This window comes from Accipiter gentilis, chromosome 8, assembly GCF_929443795.1.
Source record: "Accipiter gentilis chromosome 8, bAccGen1.1, whole genome shotgun sequence".
Lineage (NCBI taxonomy): Eukaryota > Metazoa > Chordata > Aves > Accipitriformes > Accipitridae > Astur > Astur gentilis.
This window is the reverse complement of record NC_064887.1, coordinates 34505032-34524354: the sequence shown is the minus strand read 5'-3', so window position 1 is coordinate 34524354 and position 19323 is coordinate 34505032. Positions and strand designations below refer to the sequence as shown.

Sequence of the window (19323 nt, the reverse complement as noted above, 5' to 3'; positions counted from 1 at the left end):
GAAGAGTAACTACAAAATCATAGAGAAACTGTTATGTTTTGTTTTGCCTGGGGGAACAGAAAGCCCAACTTGAGTAGAAAATAAAATCTTTTCAAGCTTTTAAAACATTTACTAAAAACCCAAGTTTTCACTGCTCTGCCCAGTTCTCTCCCCAGATGCATGTGAGCAGCGAATGCGACTGCAGTGCCTTTCTGTGCACCGAGCAAGGCAGACCTGTACAACGGCACATAGATAATGACAGGTTTAATTTTGTCCTCAGCTCTTCTAGCTTATTTTGTTTGTTGTAGCTGGTAGAAATGCCCATCAAGGCATCAAGCAAGAGTAAAGACTATCCCTATGCCAAAGAGACCATCTTGTCATCAGATGTAGTGCAACAGGTAGGGCAAATGGAAAGATTGAGTGAATGGAAGTAAGAGAACAAAACAGAGATCAGCAGAAAAATGGTATTCTTGGCTCATTGCTTCCCCAAGCAATGCCAGACAGCGGTGACACAGAGGGTCATGGCAGAAGTAGTCTTACTGAGGATTTAAAGGATCATAAGATGTCATTACTGAGGACTTCTGATGAAGGGATAAACATGTGAATTCCCTGGTTAAGTCAATGGGACTTTTATTGGCATGTATCTTAGGGCTGTGATCAGTTAAAAAAAGACCCTGCAAGTATTGCGTTTTATCAAGTCCATTGGGAGATAAACTCAGTGATGGGGAAGAAATGGGAGACTTTTCATAGAGAAAAAGAGAAAATTGCTTCATTTGCATAGGAATGTATCACAGCTGTACCCAGTGCAGAAAATGTTTCCTCTTGGGATAGGGTGGTTTAAAAACACAGTCATCCGGCTGCAAAATTGCTTCTGCTTCTGATTTAAGCAAACAGTGGCACTAATAGTGGCACTGCATTTCTTGAGGGATGATGCTTTCAACCTTGTGCCCAGCTGAAAACACCTGGCACAGCGCTGGTCGCCAGGATGTCATCTTCCACTTGAATGTAGGAGTTTGCTGTTTCTAAACTGAGAATATCTGAGCAATATTCCCTAACTGGGGAATTGTCCATCTAGATTTGCCAATCACAACCCATCTCGGTTGACTTGACTGCTTGTTAGCTCCTGTGGTAGCATCTCCTGCATCATCAAATAGCATATGAATGTCCAACCCGGTGCTTTTCAATCACCATTTTGTCTTTGAGATACTTAGTTTGTAGCTGGTGCTACACTTCAGTGAGTCAGCTGTGTGTCCTGTGAATCTGGAGTTTTAGCTCGTCACATATGGTCCAAGCGATCAGAAAATGCATGTAAGATTATGTTGGGGGTGTCTGGTGTGCTTTTAGCAACACTCCTCATTTCCCAAATACAAATAAGCAGATTAGTGGTTCCTTTATCATGTTTGCTTTCAGTGTGTTAGGGAGGAGAGATTGCTGCAGCTCTGGAGGAGTAACAAGGCAGAAAAAAAGGAGGCTCTTGCCATGTTTTGTTGGCTGAATAAATTCTCTTGAAAATGTGAGTTCTAGTTATTGTTGCTGCCAGCAACTTTAGATCCTACTCTAGCCCTGAGGAGTTATATTTGAGATGTGCTATCAGGACATATCCCCATTGCTGCAGTGTCTTGGCCAGGTGTGGTTTTTCCTGTTGTCTTCTATTCTGGCAAGATCCTTTTTGCTTCTTTTCTATTTAAAATACTCAAAGTTTTCACCTCTGTTTCTCTTGTGTGTCCCTCATAGCTACTGGGCAGCTAAACTACAGGTCCTGATTGGGCCTCCCGCTGTCAAAGTCTGTTGGAGTGAGGTGCCTAGGTATCCCCAGGAATGATGCCTTTTGTTTTCCTTTTCCTAACATCCTAATTATCTGATATCCACAGCTTCAGCATCTTGATATTTTTGCACCCAGTTACTGGGCATTGCTCCATTCTGTTGTGGACAATAGCACGGGATTATAAGCAGCAAGGTGCATTGCCCTCCCTTGTGCACTCTCTTTGATATCATCTAGGAAGAAGAGAGAAATGCAGTAAATATTTGATCTCCAGCACTGAGGGGATTTTGCTGCAAAAAAAAATCCTAAGCAATGTTTTAGCATAAGATTCAGAAGGTTTCAAAGAGGCATCAGTTAAACCTGCCTGCTTTGCGATAGCCAACAAGTGGATCTTTCAGATGTCTGAGTGTTCCCTGGAGGCTCACGTTATTAATATCTGCCTTATGACAAGGTGGCTGTGCTGATGCCAGGTTTTTTTTTTCCCAGCCGGCATGATTAATTTTTCTTTCCTTTCTTAATATCTCCGAGCCAGATGCTTCTAAATGTCCTCATAGGGGTGTATTGCTGTTCTTAACCACTCCTCCTTCCCCACCACCCCTTTCCAACTAATTCATATAATGGCTCCAGAGATGCGTTTTGTAGAGTCACAAAAAGCAAAACTTTGAAAGCCTCCTAAGGTGATGGACTTGACATGTGCAAATCTGGCCTCCTGACGTTCCTGGTGGGTTTGAAAGCTTAGTGCCAGGTAGTGTGTCAATAACGTTTCCCATTTCAGAGTGTGCTTATTTGCCTAGCACTTTACAAATTATATCCATGCAGAACTGCTGAAATGCAAGTATTTCTGGTGGGGAGGATGACAGCGGGGTGTTGAACTGACATTTTGGAGAAAGCAAAGGAAGTTTTGGCTGAGGAAAAGGAGGTACACTTGTATTATTTACGGAAAGTGCTGGGGATCTTCGAGCACTGATTTATTTTAAAGGCTTCAAAACATTGTGGTACTGAAAAAAGTCTTTATACTTCAAATAGAAATTAATTCTCCTTCAGAGCTCTTGTTCCAAAGTGCAACTGCACAGGCTTGAGTTTTACCAGCTCATAGAGCAGAAGACCTTAGCCAGCTCTACAGCAAACGTCTTGCTTCCAAGGTGTTTGTACTTTTGCCATATCTATTCGTTTCCTCCAGATAACAGATTTGTGGGTCTTCTGTATATATCCTCACTGTTCTCAGTCATTAGTGCATTCACCTGCATCTCGGGATTTTTCCTGGAGGAAGCAAAACCCAGAAACATAATAGTTAGTGGTGAATAGATTAGGGCTTAGTTGCTTATTTTTGTGTGTTAATACTATATGTGAGAGGTGGATCACTGGTTTTAATGGTGAAAGTCTTAATTTAAGAAGCCTAGAAAAGAGTGTTTCTTAATTTCTTACAGGGCAGGCTAAAATCTCCTTGCATCTATTATGTTCTACTGGTTTTGGTTGGGTTGTTGGTGGTTTTTTTTTCAATTTAACAGTGAGAAAAGTTATAATATAAAGCAATGGATTTGCCATTGCAAATAGAGCTATGATTAGGGGAATCAAGTGTTTACTTTCATAGTCTCTCTTTTTGTGGGAAGATGAGGACCCTAAGAATATCCTCAGAGTAAGGATACTCTCAGAAGTATCCTAACAGTAAGAGCAGGAGGGCTCTAACAGCACTCCTTTCCACAATAGATAGCTGGTCATTTAGCTGTGCATCGGGCAGCCTCAGACAGCAGGCAGCCCTTTAGCCCACAGCAGCGTGGGAATTAAGTTAAAATTAACCTGAGTTTGGAAAACAACTAGCACCACTTTATTTGTCCATTTAATTGAATTATATGACGCTGTGTAAGTATGCTGACCCACAGACGTAAATTGCTCCACCCTACCCATTTCCCTCCTTAATTCTTTCATGCTAATGGAGCTGATGGGGATGTTGACTGCACAGAGAGAGAGAGGAAAAAAGGCTGGAAATAAAAGGGACTCTTCCAGCCTCATGCAAACCTTCCCCTTCAGTGAAATGCTTCTGAGTGTCACAGCTGCACTAACTGCGCTGTGATCTTTGTTGCCATTAAGCTGATTATATCCGCTGAAGGATTCATCCAACTAATCCCGCAACGCTGCAACTGGTTGCTTTATATTTAAGCACTTTTTTTTTTTCTTTTCCTAAGAAATAAAAAGTCAGTTTGGCTTCACTGGACTCTGAAAATGGGTCAGACTGTTACAGGGACCCACTTTTTTATGTTTGGTTGGGTAATACAGGAAAATAGGACACATTAATGCACTCATTTTGGGAGAGGACTGTGCACGCATTAGGACTCGGCAGCGTGTGGTGTAATTTTGGGTAGATGTGCTGTGAAGGTGCTATGCTATCACTAACCTTTGGCACTGCATCACTTCGTGTTTTGCCTTTGTGGGCATACCATACAGGCAGCAGCTTTGCATCTAATAGTGATTCTAATGAGAGAGATTCTGACAGGTGGGATTGATTTAATTGATTTAATAATCAATTTAAATCTAGTTCTTTGTTATTTTTCTAAGGAAAGGTTGATTTTCATTGGTTAGTAGCCATTAAAATATGTTCATTTGCAGCTAAATATAGCCTTTATAGTAAATTTAGTTGTTCTTTTTGCTAATCAGATACACAACATCTGTCCATGTTTACTTAATTATGTAGTTTAACCTAGTTTATTCACATTCTTAATTTTTACCTTTGAATCAAGCTAGAACACAGCAAATGTAATGGTTTTCCTCTGCTAGACCATTAGTCATTTTGTTTTCACTTGTGTCTAAGTACATCTGAATGGCAGTTAGGTTTTTTGAAATTAAATTCTTACATGGAAATTTTCACACACTTCTTAAAAGTAAATTAAAATCTCACTATAAATATGATGGGTTTGGTTTTGGAAGGGGGCAAATAAATAGGATTTTCTTTGTATTTATTAATAACACACTTCTTAAAGGAGATGTCGTCTGGCACGTTCAGGTAGTCACTTTCCTGCTCAAGTTTTGTTAACAGAATCAAGGATTTTAGCAGCAAAGTGAAGGAGGAAGTGGAGAAAGATGAGGACTAAGTATAGGCTTTAATTCTGTCATTAAGTATTTAGCATTTGATAAAGTTTTATCCTCTTTTCTCATGTTGTTGTCTGCCCTGAGACTTTGGCTGCCTAAGAAGCACACTTCCCATGTTCCAGGCAAACTGAGAGTGGAAAGAACATACTGTGCATTCAGTGACATAAATTATAAAGAAGAGTGCATAATGCATGGCCATGATTTTCTTGCAGGGTTCTGCAGTATTCTTTGAATTTCATGTCTTCTAAAAGCTATTCGTTCAGACATAGTATGTAGTTATCACTCAGCTACTTTTTAACTTTTTGCAGTGTTTCCATGCTACGGGCATGGCTATTGTATACGAAAGCATATGATCACTCTTTCCAGTTCCTCAGGATTTTAGAGCTGGTAGATATGTTGTCTCATACTTCATTTTTATCCATTAGTAGTCCAAAGCTGGTCTGATACCTCAAAAGAATGGTTACAGAAGTTTACAGAGTGACTTACCTGCTCAGTAGTTAGACTTTCTTTGGAGAATAGGCATCAGATGTGTGCTGCTTGAAAACATGCATCATTTTTCATTTAACTGTAGTGATTTTATGGAATTGTATTCTGTTGGGCCATCACTTAGGTTGCACTAACTTTAGATATATTAGGGAATTATTTTTTATTGCAGGGGGAGGGGATAAATTGAATTTTATCCCTCCTAGGTAGTGATTACTTCCATTCCATAGGACCTTCTAAAAAAAAAAATTATTCGTGGTTTCAAGTACAACTTTTCATGTAAGCTTTAAGGTCTCATTAAAACTGGTGGAACAAATTACATTAATTCCTTTCGGACTTTTGTCTTTATCATTTAATTGTTTAATTGACCAAAGCTTGTAAAGCTGCCTGTGAGTGGTCTTTGGTAAAAGCAGAACAAGGCAGAAGATAACCATCCGGAAGGCATGTGCCAGCATGCCAGCCCACTTGTGGTGGGTCTCCTTAGCAGCTGGGAGAGATTCGGTTCACAGCTTATGGTTTTCAACTTTTGGCTCTTCAGTATTTTTTCTTCCCAGATTACGAAATGAAGGCAAGACTAAACATAGGCTTAGATGAAGACAGATCTTATGAGAAGAGGGAAGACCTAGTGTGGAAAGGGACAGCATGTCCTGATAGTCATAGTGTAGCGCTGGAAGCTCAGGATCTTGAAACTAATCCTGGCTGTGTTCCTTGTTTGACCTTGAGCAAGTCAGACAGTGGGGGTTTTTTGTGTGTCTCAGTTTCTGTAACTAACATGGGAATACTATGTGCATATATCCCTGGGTCTTGCCTAGATTAATAAATCAATATTTGTAAAGTAAGCCTTGATAAATGCTAACTGTATTAATACGCGTACTTGAACCTTGCGCAGAACTTTGGGAATGTGCCTGCATTTCTGCTGTGCGAGTGGCTGGGGTATGTTGGGGCCCTGGGCCAGGGTGGTCAGCAGCAAGAGAGACCGGTTTGGGTCATTTTCTTCCTCCCAAGGGACTGCCTGTAGCACATATCTGCAAGAAGGTCTTGAATACAACTTTTCCACTTAACATGCTCCCCCATCACCCACTGTCAGCAATGAGATTAAATTCTGTGCGACTGCAGAGGACGTTGCATGATTAAAATCCTCTTTTAGAAATTAATATGTACCATCGCTCTACAGTACTGTGCCTCTTTGCGGAGAAGGGTATTGTCTCCTGAGCACTCAAGGTGTGAAAAGCCACCAAGTGAAGCTATCTATCTTTGAATTTTATGCTGTCGCACAGTTGCTCCGATGACAGCTACAACTGCATAAAATCATAGGGACTTGGGGACTTCTCCCTGCATAGGGTCACAGAGATGTGGAGTAAGTTTTACAGAACAAGTGACAGAATAGCAAAAGGAGCGTTTGAACTAGAAGTTCTGCTTACAGCAGAAGAGATTTCCTGAGGCAGAAGGATGGTCAAAGTCCCCATTCACCCATTCTCCTTAGGAAGCATCTCCCATAACTGGCTATTCTGAAAAAAAAACCAAACATTTTGCCCCAAGATACCGCATAGCTTTTCTTTACCTTGCTGCCTGTATCAGCCCAGAGAAGTACAGTAGTCAGTGCATTTGCATATGCAAATTCAGTCTTCATTAGACATCAGACATTGATGCAGCCTACAGAAGGGCTTTACTTACATAAACTTTGCATGCTCTTGGTAGATACCTTTAGGTGTGCAGGGCTGCTGCGTTCGGTACAAACTGAAGCTCTTGAGCAGTCATTTCCATTCTGCTTTAGGTGCTGGAAGACTTTGTGATATGACCAGGAGGTGCAGTAGGGTGAGTTATTCTGGATGGATTGACAGTTTTCTGGAACAGCTTTTTAGGAAGCAGCTGATATTTGAATATCCATGTTTAATACAGCTAGCAGGCTTCATATTGCTTTGAGGAGGGCTGCAGCAGAAATGGCTGGCTCTGCTGAGAGGTCTCCTATTCCACTCACACATCCTTAGTGGCTGTAGCACAAACAGCTAATATTAGCAAGTCCCACAGGTGTTCCGTGTTAATAGACACATGAATGTGATTTTTGCCAATTTAAATCCTGCAATGAATCTGGTGCTCTGAATCCCTGTTTCAGGCCTCATCGGCAAGTGCAAATACATTTGCAGATGTGAATTATCCACCTATTAAGAAAGTGCTGATGTTGCCAGCCCACCCCATGGGGCTGGTGTCTGTGGGGTGAGTTGTCCTACACCTGCAAGGGACACTCCTGTGAGTAAGGGTTTGCGCTACCAGGCTCTGTGGCTTCTCTTTAAGAGCTCTCTTATCCCAACCCTTGCCAGCTGGGGTAGGGAATGAAAATAGCAACTGTGTCTTTTTTTATGGCAATTAGTATTTTGGTTTAGTGCTGGCTTAGTGAAGACTGAAGTGATGTTCTCAGGTTTGTTCAGGGCTCCTTCAGCTATAAGAGGTTGGGTTAGGTCACTGTTAGCAGATGGAAATCAGTCAGGAGGATGTTGATCTATTCCCCTTTATCGTTCTTCTACAATATATGAAGAAAACTTTGAAACTGCTTGTTTGTTTGAAAAGGAAGGGGGAGAATTAATCTTCTTGAAAGACAGACGTCCTAGTTTTTATCTGTTAATTTTTTTCTAGCATATATTTAGGAGTTCATAAAAATGTGTATTTCGGAGGGAAGAAATCTCATTTAGCTAAATGATTTTTCATTCGGGAGTGTAAAATTGTGGCTTTACTTGCTGTTAATCTTTGCCTGGCATTTGAGTTTAAAATGCTTTTTGTTAGAGCACTCCTCCCGCACTGCCTTCAGTGAGTGATAGACAGCACTTCCACTCCTATTGCCAAGGCTTTCAAAGAAGATCTCCTGTGAAATTAGGTTTTACCAGGTTAGATTTTCCTGGCTTTTTCTAATCTTAAAAAGAAAAAAAAAAAGGGGGGGGGGGGGGGAGCAGGAACTTCAGAACATTGTGAAGAAGTCTCTAAAAAACATAAAAGTTGCAAACATTCTTCCCTCCATCAGAAAAAGAGAGCTTTTAAAATATTTATCTTTTTCTGGACTGTGTTTTCTCTGCCAGCTTCCTATTGTGTTTGATTCTTCTTTTGCCTAAGTTGTCCATCGGACCCTGAAGTGCTCCAGGGACGTGGTTTCTTCAGATCCATTGGTGTAGCATATTGCTGTGTTTCGAGCAGCCTGACCATGTCCCTCACTTTCCTAATTTGCTACAAGAGGGCCCTAGCTTATTGGTAGTGATTGTGCAGGAGCAGTGGGATCTAAAAGGAGTTTGTGTCTCTTCAATTCCCTTAGTCCTGTTGCATTCCTAAAAATTAATTCAGCGTGTCTTAGAGAAACAGCTGTCCTCAGAAGTGTACACACTGGCCGACTCGGGTACACAGGCTAAGGGGTCCAAGTTAAGAAAGATTACATAGGTTTGCAAGGTGGGCACGTGTCCAGTGTGTCAGATCACAGGCTGGAGGTGCACCTTTTCTGTTGGACTGAGGGGTCCTGAACACGCTGGTGTGTTCCTTGGTCTGCAGCACGGGCTGGGAAATGAGGAAAACCCTGAGTCCTTTTTCTAAGGCTGGGTCTGAAATGCCTGCTGGAAGGAAGCATCGATGTACTTTTGTTTATTCCTCTGTAGCACTTATTCCCCATTTCTGTCTGATCTGATCTTTGGAATTAGATGCAATTCAGGCATTGTGTATGGTGGCTTTAAGGCATCTGTATGTTTTTAGACTATGCTTTTTCACGTACGATGAAGTTGTCATCAGGAGCTGCAGACTGGTGCACAGGAGCTGTTCTCATCTCGTAATTCAGTCCCTATTGTTGAAACATATGCCTTAACTCCTGCTTTCCTGACCTGCCTGAATACTAGCTGCTGAGCCTCGGTCAGACACACAGCCCTGCTTCAGCTTAATTCCTCTCCTGTAGTTTGAGGCACAGGGACGAGTGCGCCAGCTGGAAGGCATGTGACATGTTCCCCATTTTACAGGTGGGGAAACTGAGGCACAAAACAGTTGGGGTTCGGTCACTGTTTATGGCAGAGTTCCTTTTCCCCATGCTGTGCTTTCCTTGTCTCCGTAGGGAAGGAGGGCTGAAGCTAAGACTCTGAACACGGATACTTTTACCACAGGGACTGGATTATGTGGCAGACTAGATCTGTGCCTACTGCTTCGTGTTCTGAATGTGCGTTTCTGCTAAAGCCTTTCCCTGGCTGCTGGCAGGCTCCTGGTTTCCAAGAGCTCAGTCCCGTTTTTCCTTCAGGAAACAGAGGATCTGGGGGAATTTATAAGAAGTCTAACTCAAAGCAGGCATGTGGCTTCCAAAACTGAATCTGGCTTCCCATGGCTTTTAGCAGAAGGGTTGATTTGGGTCAAAATTGATGCAAACACTTGTGTAGACCATTTCACGTTTAGTTTATAGGCCTGTTAAAGCAGCAGGATAATCCCTTTAGATTACCCATGTAATTCCTAGTGAATATTTATTTTAAAGTGACTTCAGTGGCCTTAGTCATTAGCAAAGGTTAGTAATACATCTCACAGCTGCCAGACTCAATATGACAGCATTTGTCAATAGCAGGGTTTCTCCTTTTGTTTCCTTTTTTTTGTTTGTTTGTTTGTTTTTTAACATTTCTCCAACTCTTGCTGGCTTAATCCCATGATCTCACCTCTAATCACAGGGAAGCATCCGAGCTGCCTTTGCCGTGTTGACTTCCACTTGAGTGAGGCTAAGGAGGGTGCCTAATCCTGGGCTTTTCTCCTGCTGTCTGCCGAGGGTGTTGGGTACACAGCCTGCGTGGGCTGCCGGGGGGGAGGATGGAGTACGCTGCGGGTTCAAGGACACGCTCCCGCTTTAATGTGCGCAGACATGCTCCCGCTCGCTCTCTGATTGGCAAGGTTAACTCGGAGAGGCTGCAGCTTTTTAAACTGATTTGATTAGACCCACTACTTTATCCTATTCCATCCCCCACCACTCGGCCCACCACCTCCTGATCCTTTTAACACAGCCCTTGGTCCAATAACCAGCCAGTCTGATTTCCCCCCCGCTCCCTTTTTCCAATTTTCGTGCTGAATTTTGAGATTTTGTAAAATAGATTATGCAGTCCTACAGGGAAGATCAGGAGGCACTGTTTTAGTCTCTGGGATGTGTTTTATTGTGACTAGCTGAGAGGCTGGGATTTGCCTCCTCTTCCTCGCTCTCCCCAGCTCTGTTCCTTTGCCAGCTCTCGGTGTGAATGTGTGAGTTCAGGGACAAGAGGCTGAGAGCTCAAATATCCCAGCTTGGATTCTCATTGCCCTCCAATATCCTCCTCTCTCTGCAAAACCAGGGCTGGGGAGAATTATACTCTCGGCCCAAAATGACTTAGCACTCCAGGTCATCTTCAGCTGTGGTGTGACAACATGTTCACTGTTTGCAAAAAGAAACAGGGACAGCGTCGGTAGAGAACTCCCTTATCCTGCAGGAGCAAAATAATGGTACATTTTTGTAGCAAACATTACTAGTTGGGACTACTCTGGGACAACAGATGACCCGTAGCTTCCAGCTTATAGGCTGGCTGACAAGCGGGATGGGCTTGGAGGAGCCGGGAGAAGCTGTTTTGGCATTAATGCCCACAGCCATGGGGCCAGCAAGGGTTGAGTGGGCACCAGCCCAGCCTTTAAAGGGTATGTGATCCTGTTGCTGTCTTTAGCTAGCATGCTTTAGCACTTTTCAGTTTTCAATCCTGGGCTCCACCTCTGGTATGCAGCTTATGTTTGTCATATTAAATACTCCAGGGGAATTTGGAGCCTTGTGTACATAAGTGCCTCTTGCCAAGTCTCTCTAGTCCTCCTATAAATAAGTAAATAAAGCCTATAAATTACAGGCTCTTACCAAACCAGTGAGCCTCAACTCGCAGAACAAAACTACTGGAGAGTGACCAGCACTGCTGTATTTTTGGGAATCCTGGACTGATCCAGGGGAAGACGCATCTCATCTTGTTATCACTTGCCTACTTGTTTCACCAGAATTGATCTAAAGTGGTGTGGGCTAGTTGAGCAGCTCAGTGCTGGCAGGGACCAAATCCAGCAAACAGGACCGACCCTACAGAGTCACCCTGGTGAAACAGCACAGAATATAAACAATCCCCTACACGCGATGTATTAAACCTTGACATACTGCATTACTTAAGAGGTCTCAGGGAAAATTAAAACCCTTTTGACTGCGTTTTGCAATGCAGGGAAAATTTTAGTGACATTTAAAAGGTTTCTCTTGTGTTCCTCTAATGGGATAAATAAAAAAAGGCTTGTTTTAGGCCAGCAAATGGGGGGACAATCCAATTTCCCTGATTCCATCAAGACACTCTTAAAGCATTAGCTTGTGCAGTTTTAAAAAAACCCACAACAGACTGACCCCTCTGCCTGATGGCTTTGAAAAGTGTCCTGATGTGGAAGTATTTATCCTACGCAACATGCTTCGTCGAGGCACTCCAGCACTGATCCTAAATATACTTTTGTTATTAAACTATTTAGGAGGACAGCATGCACAGGAGGAAACACAAACACCAGTTTATTATTTACTGCAGCAATCCACGCTGGGGCTGTGCTCAGAGACTAATGCATGATGACGTGCTCTTTAAATTTGGTACTCGGAAGAGAAAAAGGATGGCATTAACTAGTAACATTTCTGATGAAAGACTGATGAAAGACTATGCATGCCCTTAACTTTATGTTTTTAAGCATAGTTTTGGCTCAAAATAAATAAACATTCCCCCCATGGAATGTTATATTTGCAGTTTGTTTCCATCAGTCAGAAAGATTAATGTATCAACACTTACTTCGGAGGGGGCTCTGGGGATTGATAATGGGAGATACGAAGCCTTTCACCTCAAGGTCACTAGTTCAGCTCTGCCCCACGTCGGTCGCCACCACCAGTACCTGCCATCTGCTCCTCCTCAGCCATCCGCCCAGTGTGAAATGGGCTGGTCCCAGTTCTGGGCGCTGGGGACAGATGTCTGGGTCCCAGCGGGCTCCCTTGGCTGCTTTAGTAGGAAATGGGATGGACCTGGCTCAGCTCAGCCCCAGATGTGATGGCAGCCCCAGCCTTCGGCTCGGACTGAGCACCACCGGGGAACTTGACCTTCTGCCGTGCTTGTACGACCCATGAATAGCAAACCTGTTATTCCTGCCCTGTGCAGAATAGCTCATTCAAAAAGCAGGGCATCCCTGAACATAAATCTGTCTGTTATAAAGTTGGCCGCAGTTTTCCCTGGTTGCCTCCAGCTCCTGCTGAATTTCATTAGGAACACCTCTATTATACAGCACAAGGAGGGAGCAAGTGCTGCCTCTAGACTTTGAAAGAGCCCTTTAAAGTGAAGATCAATTTTGCATCTCACTAAATAAGTAATGACAGACCAAACTGCAAGTACTTAGTTCAGCTTTATTTTAATAGCACTGTGGCTCCATCGAGAAATCCCAGTTACTGATATAGTTTGATGTCCTGAGGCAGTTTTCTCCAGACATTTTTCTTTTTTTTCTTTAGTATTGGCACTTTATTAATAGCTGTTTGGAAACCTGACTGTCTGTGAATAAGCAGTACCAATAAACCCTTTCCGTCTCTATCTATTTCTCCTTTCTTCCATCAGGAAACAGTCCCAACGATCATAGGCTGAGAGGGGAGTTTTCAGTCTAACGTGTAGTTGTACTTGGTGGTGGATGATCAAATGAAAGAGCAGCTTCATGCCTTATAAAATAAAAAATGGTAAATCAGCTACTAATACAATTCACAGAGGCTGCTAAAAGGCTGCTGGATGTCACAAAAACAGCAACCATCTGAGGTGATGAGACGGGAGCTTCTTAACACGTGCAGTCAGCTTCTCCCTGGCAATGGTCCACTTTGGGGCAGGATCCTGGCTCTGATGCCTTCCCCCTCTGGCAGACAGCTGTGAGTGTGCGAACGTCCTCTCTAATTCCAGATTAGCCACGAAGAGGAGTCGTCATCCTTAAGAAACAGGCATGCTTGGGAAGGAAAGGCTGTCTGGAGGCTGCAGGGCACGGCACTGTCCTGAGATGCTTTGAGATGTCTGAGCAAGGTCCCTGGTATTGGGTTTTTCTAAAGGAGCAGAAAAAAAAAGAAGTGCCTTTCAAGCTGAGGGCTGTGGGCCACTGTAACTCAGCTCCCCTGCTACCCCAGGCGTCCCCAAGCTTGGCTTAATAAAATCCAGATGAGTTCAGAGGATGGTTCAGACCGTCTCAACATAGGAAGTTTTGATTTTGCACACCAAACCGAGGAAGGTTTGTGAGACCAAAACAGAGTCTCCAGAGTCTTTATCCTCACTGACTTAAAAGAGAAAAAAATACCTAGGCCGTTGTTAGCAGTGCCTCTGCTCCTCCTGCAGCACATTACCATGTGCAGCGTGGCTGTGCTTTTATTACAATGGTGCCTGCAGTCCTCACGATACTGCAACCTCCCTGCCAGTGCTCCAGCCGCTGCTGCAGGCTTCTTGGGCTTTTCAGCCAACTGTGCCATTGCCCAAACCAGCAGAAATCAAACTGTGTGTTCAGACAAGGCACTGCTTTAGCCTACACAGGGCTGGTTTCTCTGCTTTCTTTTGGATTTCTTTATCTCTAATGGCCACTCTGTTGTTGGCTTTAAAAGGACACTTTATACAAAGAAAAGAGGATGTCCTGAAACGCAGAGTGGCAGCTCTGAGTCCATTATAGCTGACAATTAAAAGTGCAGCATCTCCTTGGCCACCCAGGGCTGGGGGTTCAAGTCTGTGTAGGAAAGGAGGTTATTTGCAAAGTCCAGAATCCCTTTAAATAAATAGAAGCCACCATTTGCCTTGAAGTCAGAAAGGGCTCAAGTGAACTGAGCAGTGGCAGCAATGCTCTCAGCTCCCACTGTCTCCCGTCCAACCTGCTAAATTTAGCAGCCTAATCAAGCTTCCTTCTCTCTCTTTAATCAGGTGGAACAAGTGGCATGTTGACTTGCTGGTTGGCACTGGATCCGATCCTGCTCACAGCATTTCCAGCCCCTCGGTAGTGACCGAGGGAGCCATATGCGGGGGAGCAGCATGTCTGATAGGCCACCGCAGCAGCGCTTCCACTTAATCTCTCTGCTCCCATCCACACGTGCTGTCCTGATATCCGACAGCCGGTCCCACGCGGGCAAGGTGCCAGCAGTGACTTTACAGGCTTTGTGGCAGAGATTATTTAAAGGAGATTAACCCTTCTAAACCCCTTAGATTTTAATTATTTCTGTATGTATTTATAAAACCTGCAGTCTGCTAGTTCCAGGGCACAACTGCCCCAGTCCCCATCCTTAACCTGGATTCATGAATATACAATGCAGCCATATTATAGGACAGGGGCTGGACTGGACAGGGTTCATTTGACTTATTTATTTATTGCGGTTCTGGAACAATTCACATCTGGGATGAAAATGAAACATTATGGTTTCAAATTGTAAAAGGAGCTAATAATTCGAATTACTTTAAAATACTAGCACTAACACTGCATTAATTGAATTGTTTGAGTCGATGCTGCATCTCTCGCTAATTGTTTTGGTTAAGGCAGCTCTGTCATTAATGCATACTGTTGCCTCCCCACTGCCCGTGTTGTGAACATGGAGCACCCTGCTTCTCTCTGAAGACAGGGCTCTGTAGGGATATATTGGCAGCCAGAAGAAGGCAGGCCTGTTCTTTCAGTCAGTCTCTTAGCAAATTTTTTATATGCATATTAATGCTGTGAAATGACACAGTCCGGAAAACTGTCATTACTAACAGGTACTGTTAAAAGGAAAAGAAAAAAAGGGTGTGCACCTCCATCCTTTCATGCTTTCTCTCCTATTTGTCATGTGGGTTAGTGCTGGGCTAATTAATTTTTTAGAGTTAAGAAGTGATGGAGGAAATGTTTCCACTCTGCATGTGAGGTGTAAAGTCCAAATGAAATTGAAAATATTTCTTTTTCACAGAGCAACCTGGCTTATGTCAGGTGATACACACCTTGCAGAGGTGGGAAAAACAGTTAAAGAGTTGGTAAGCAATTGCCACTGAGACTGTTGGATCAGAGATACTCCAGAGGCCACGTCTCAGTATGGGTTAGAGTCCTGGCATGAGGGCTGTAGCTCTATTTCTGTATATTCTAGGATTGCTGCTGAAAAGATGACAATATTTAAATGTATATCTGCCTGTTTTGTAAATGCAAGCATGAGAGGTGGCTGTTAGAAGGAAACAAAACCCACAGCACTGTGGACCCCAATGATCTGAGAAAAAAAATAGGTAATTTTGAATACATTTCTTAAAATCAGATGATTTTTATTTATTCTTGTCTCCTGAGGAAGGAAATAAATGCAGACAGTGCCAAGGAGTCCATAAATAAATTTTGTTCTTGGAGAATCTCTTTAATATGCACACAGTCCTGCTTCTGTAGTAGTGAACATTTGACCAGTAGCAATTAATTTCTTATCACAGTCTTTCTATGAGGTAAGACAACATTAGTGTCTCCATTAGGAGGTGGAGAATGGGAGCTCTCCGAGAGCAAATGATGTGCCCAGCTTCTCTCCCCTGCCCCGTAGCTTGCCAAGAACTGCTGGAGGGAGAGGGCATTGCAGCGATGCCTTTCTTAGAACACAGGTGGATGCTCCTCTCCAGGCAGATCTGTCCTCCTAAGCAAAGGATAGACTCGGAAAACGTTCAATATCTGTATATTTCAGAATAAATATCGTTAAGCTAATGAATTTTCAACCACTTACTGTGAAGCATACAGTATTTCCTTTAACAGCAGGTAGTAAAATGGGGAAGAAAAAAAATTAAGGTCCCCGGTATAAATCTCTTCTGTCCAGAAAGGATGAAAAGAGGGTTTCTTACAAAACCAACCTTACAGAGAATAACGTATGATCCGTTGGCATGTAGATCATTAGGCAAACCATCCCAAAGGTTAATATATCTTTTCTCATTCAAATGGGTAGGATCTTGGGCTGAAAGTGCTGGAGCCCTGTGTCCAGCCCTGTGCCCCAGGGAGGGGGAGCAAGGAACCAAAGGGTTAAATTTCGGGGCTGTAGAAGCAGATTGTGTTTTCCTTCTATGATGTGGGCTGACAAGACATCAGTATTCTATTCATCTGTTGGGAATTAGGCTGTTAATCCAATCAATGACTCTTGAGCGAGCTGCAGCCTGCCTCCCCACTGGGGAACAATCGGATCAGACGGGAGATTGTTTAAGAGCACAGTGCAGTCCCGGTGTCAGGTGGAATTTCCAAGCGTTCCCTAGTGAATTGGGGATGGGAAAGCTGTCTCAGCCCATTTATCCTGCCCCTTAAATAACCAGGTATCTGCCTCAGCCACGCTAAAGTGATAAAGCAGTACAAGAATTACTAACTTTTACACGGGGAGGGGGCAGGGAAGCACCCTGAGAAGAGAGATTTTAGCATCTTGCCCTTAGGAATATTGCCCTGTTTGCAGCCTGGGATTGCATTTGCATAGTTTTGCTGGAGGCTGGCTCAGCTGCAGCACTGTGACACTTGTTACAGCTCTAGGCACTGGCTCTTCCCAAACACATTTTTAATCCCTGGGCTGAGGAAGCCCGAAGCTTCCCAGCAGCTTTTATATTGCACAAACACACTTGTTTGATGACCAGAAAGATGCCCGATGCTGGAAGTAACAGGCAGTAGGAAATATTCTTCGGAGTAACCTATAAGTACGTATGTCCAAATACACAGCTGTGCTCAGAGTGCCGGCTGCAAACTGGGGGGAAAGTGCTTAACAGGAAAACAGCCCTGAGAGTTTTGGTGTTGCTGCATGAGCCGCTGTGTAGATTCAGAAATCAGTTTGTTCTGCAATTAGAGACAGCCATGTCTGCGGTGGGATATTGAGAGTCTGTATCTGTGCCAGGAGCGCTACACGCTGATGATGATAGATGTGATAAATCCCATTGAAATTGCACTTGGAAATTTAGGTACACCACCAGTTAGAAACTAGGGCGATGAGGGATTAGCGTAACCCTGGCACGCTGAACTCCTCAGGCCAGTGGCGTTTGGGTGCATTAGCAGATGCAGGCTTCAGGAGGGAGCGAGTGGCAGTCATCATATTCTTTCCGAGCCTTCTTAGACTGGTTTTAACAGCAGCTTTGAAAGTGGAGGGCTCCTCCAAATTAGTGCACCTAAATGAACCACAAGTATGAGCTCAGGCAGTGAATATGAATAGGGAGGTCCCCAGACAGAAAGATCCCCAGCTTGGAGGCTTGGCTTTAAAGGGCTTCAACATCCCTCTCCCCTTGATCATAATTTTGAATCAAACAAAAGCTAATGCAATTTTCTTTGCCTTTCAGTAGCAGATTGTGCTGTAAGGGTCCATGCCATTAGAAATGTAATAATTGCTTCTCTATGCAGATCTAATTTATCTGTGAGGCACTTAGAAGATAGGCCAAATGATAGCCTGGCGGTAGGCTCTGGAGAAGGGCCCAAGAGGTGATGATAAAGATCTGTCTAGCACCTTCCATCCTTAAGGAAATCTGCCTGGCACAGTGCAGGAAAAAGTCTGAATGGGAGGAAGGGGGCAGAGGAGAGAGCTCTTGGAGAGGGTCAGCTCAGTAAGAGAGGGGACCTCGCCAAGCCTAGCCACATGCAAGGGAAGTGGAGGAGTTAATTGAGGAACCAAACTGACAGGATATCCAAACCCTGCACTCGTCAGCCTGGGCTATTTGCAATCCCCAAATAACAGCTGCTCGTGACCACTGCATGGATTTTGGTTTTGCTTCTGCTGGAGGTTGCTCTGTATCCTTTGTCCCACGGCACTGGTCCTTCGGGAGTGCCTGAGCTGCCTTCGAGGCAGTGCCAAGTATGCACATCATGATGTCAGCCTAAGCTTAACATTAACAACCGTAAAAGTACAAGCACTTCACAAACACCAGCTAACCAATTATCCTCGTATGGGCCACCCGGTCTAAAACAGCAGGTGAAGCTGAGCTGTCCTGAGTATACTTTGCTTTAGCGAAATCACAAGCTGAAAAATGGGGAGAAAACATAAAGGTCTGCTTCATTTTTCTAGGGTCAGAGATGTTGGGGACTCTGGATGTTCTGGCACAAAGCTGTTAGATGGTCTTGTTTCTCAAATTGCACTGCCTCTGGTATTGCTTTAAGGATGAGGAGGTACCTAAAAGCAAAAGTCTGTTTGCATATGGGTGCACACTGGTCTAAGGTAGGGATTTTAAAAGAGCAGGATCAAATTTCAAACTAAACCATTGCTTTTCTATGCCAGCATTTGCACACATGGTCTATCTGCTTTGATTGGACAAGCATTCATTTTCAATATATTAATGTACATGCCCAAACCCAGGCTGCTGTGTGCAAAAGCAGCATGTAAATGAAAATAAAGGGTGTGTTGGGGCCATCTACCTAATTGTTTGGTGGAGTTCGGACTGGTTATATTAGCCCATATTGCCTGGTTTTACATCCTGGTGGGTATTAGCATGTGAATTCTGGTATGCTTTTAGCCGTAGTCTCACCCTCAGCCATCTTGGGGATAAAATTTCAGAGAGAGAAGAAGATGATGAGGGTAAAGTAAATTGTTGGGAAGTTGAAGTCTAAAGTGGAAATAAATGAGAAATAAAACCCTTTTTAAAAGTGGAGGGAAGTATTTTCTTGCTATTTTTCATCTCCCTAGCTTGAGTGAGTGTGTGTCGTGAGGCTGCAGAGATTTATATTCACAGCTCCTAAGCACCAGTGCTTGTTCAGAGGCTGCATTATTCTAGCCCTTTTTATTCACTCACCTTCTAAAGATGTAGTGTAAATATTTATCTTCCCTCTGGCCCATCCGTGCTGCCCAGGACCCAGCGCTGTTAAACACTCTTATCACCTCATCGGTCTTATCTTCTGCGATCCCTGCCAACATTTGGAGTCTGTCAATGGGAACAAGCATACACCTTAAAAGGTGCCACAAATGAACAGAAAGAAGAGGTGATGCGGGGCAAAGAATGCCTCGAAATAAAGAGTGCATGTGCTATCCCTCAGAAGGGAGAGCTTAGTGTGTATGTTTTTCTGCTTTTCAT

General features: G+C 43.6%; 1 protein-coding gene across 1 annotated transcript in view; it reads left to right on the top strand.

The window, feature by feature from the left end:
- ACBD6 (acyl-CoA binding domain containing 6) overlaps positions 1 to 19323 on the top strand; it is an 89573-nt gene that overhangs the window by 60633 nt on the left and 9617 nt on the right. The window lies entirely within an intron of this gene.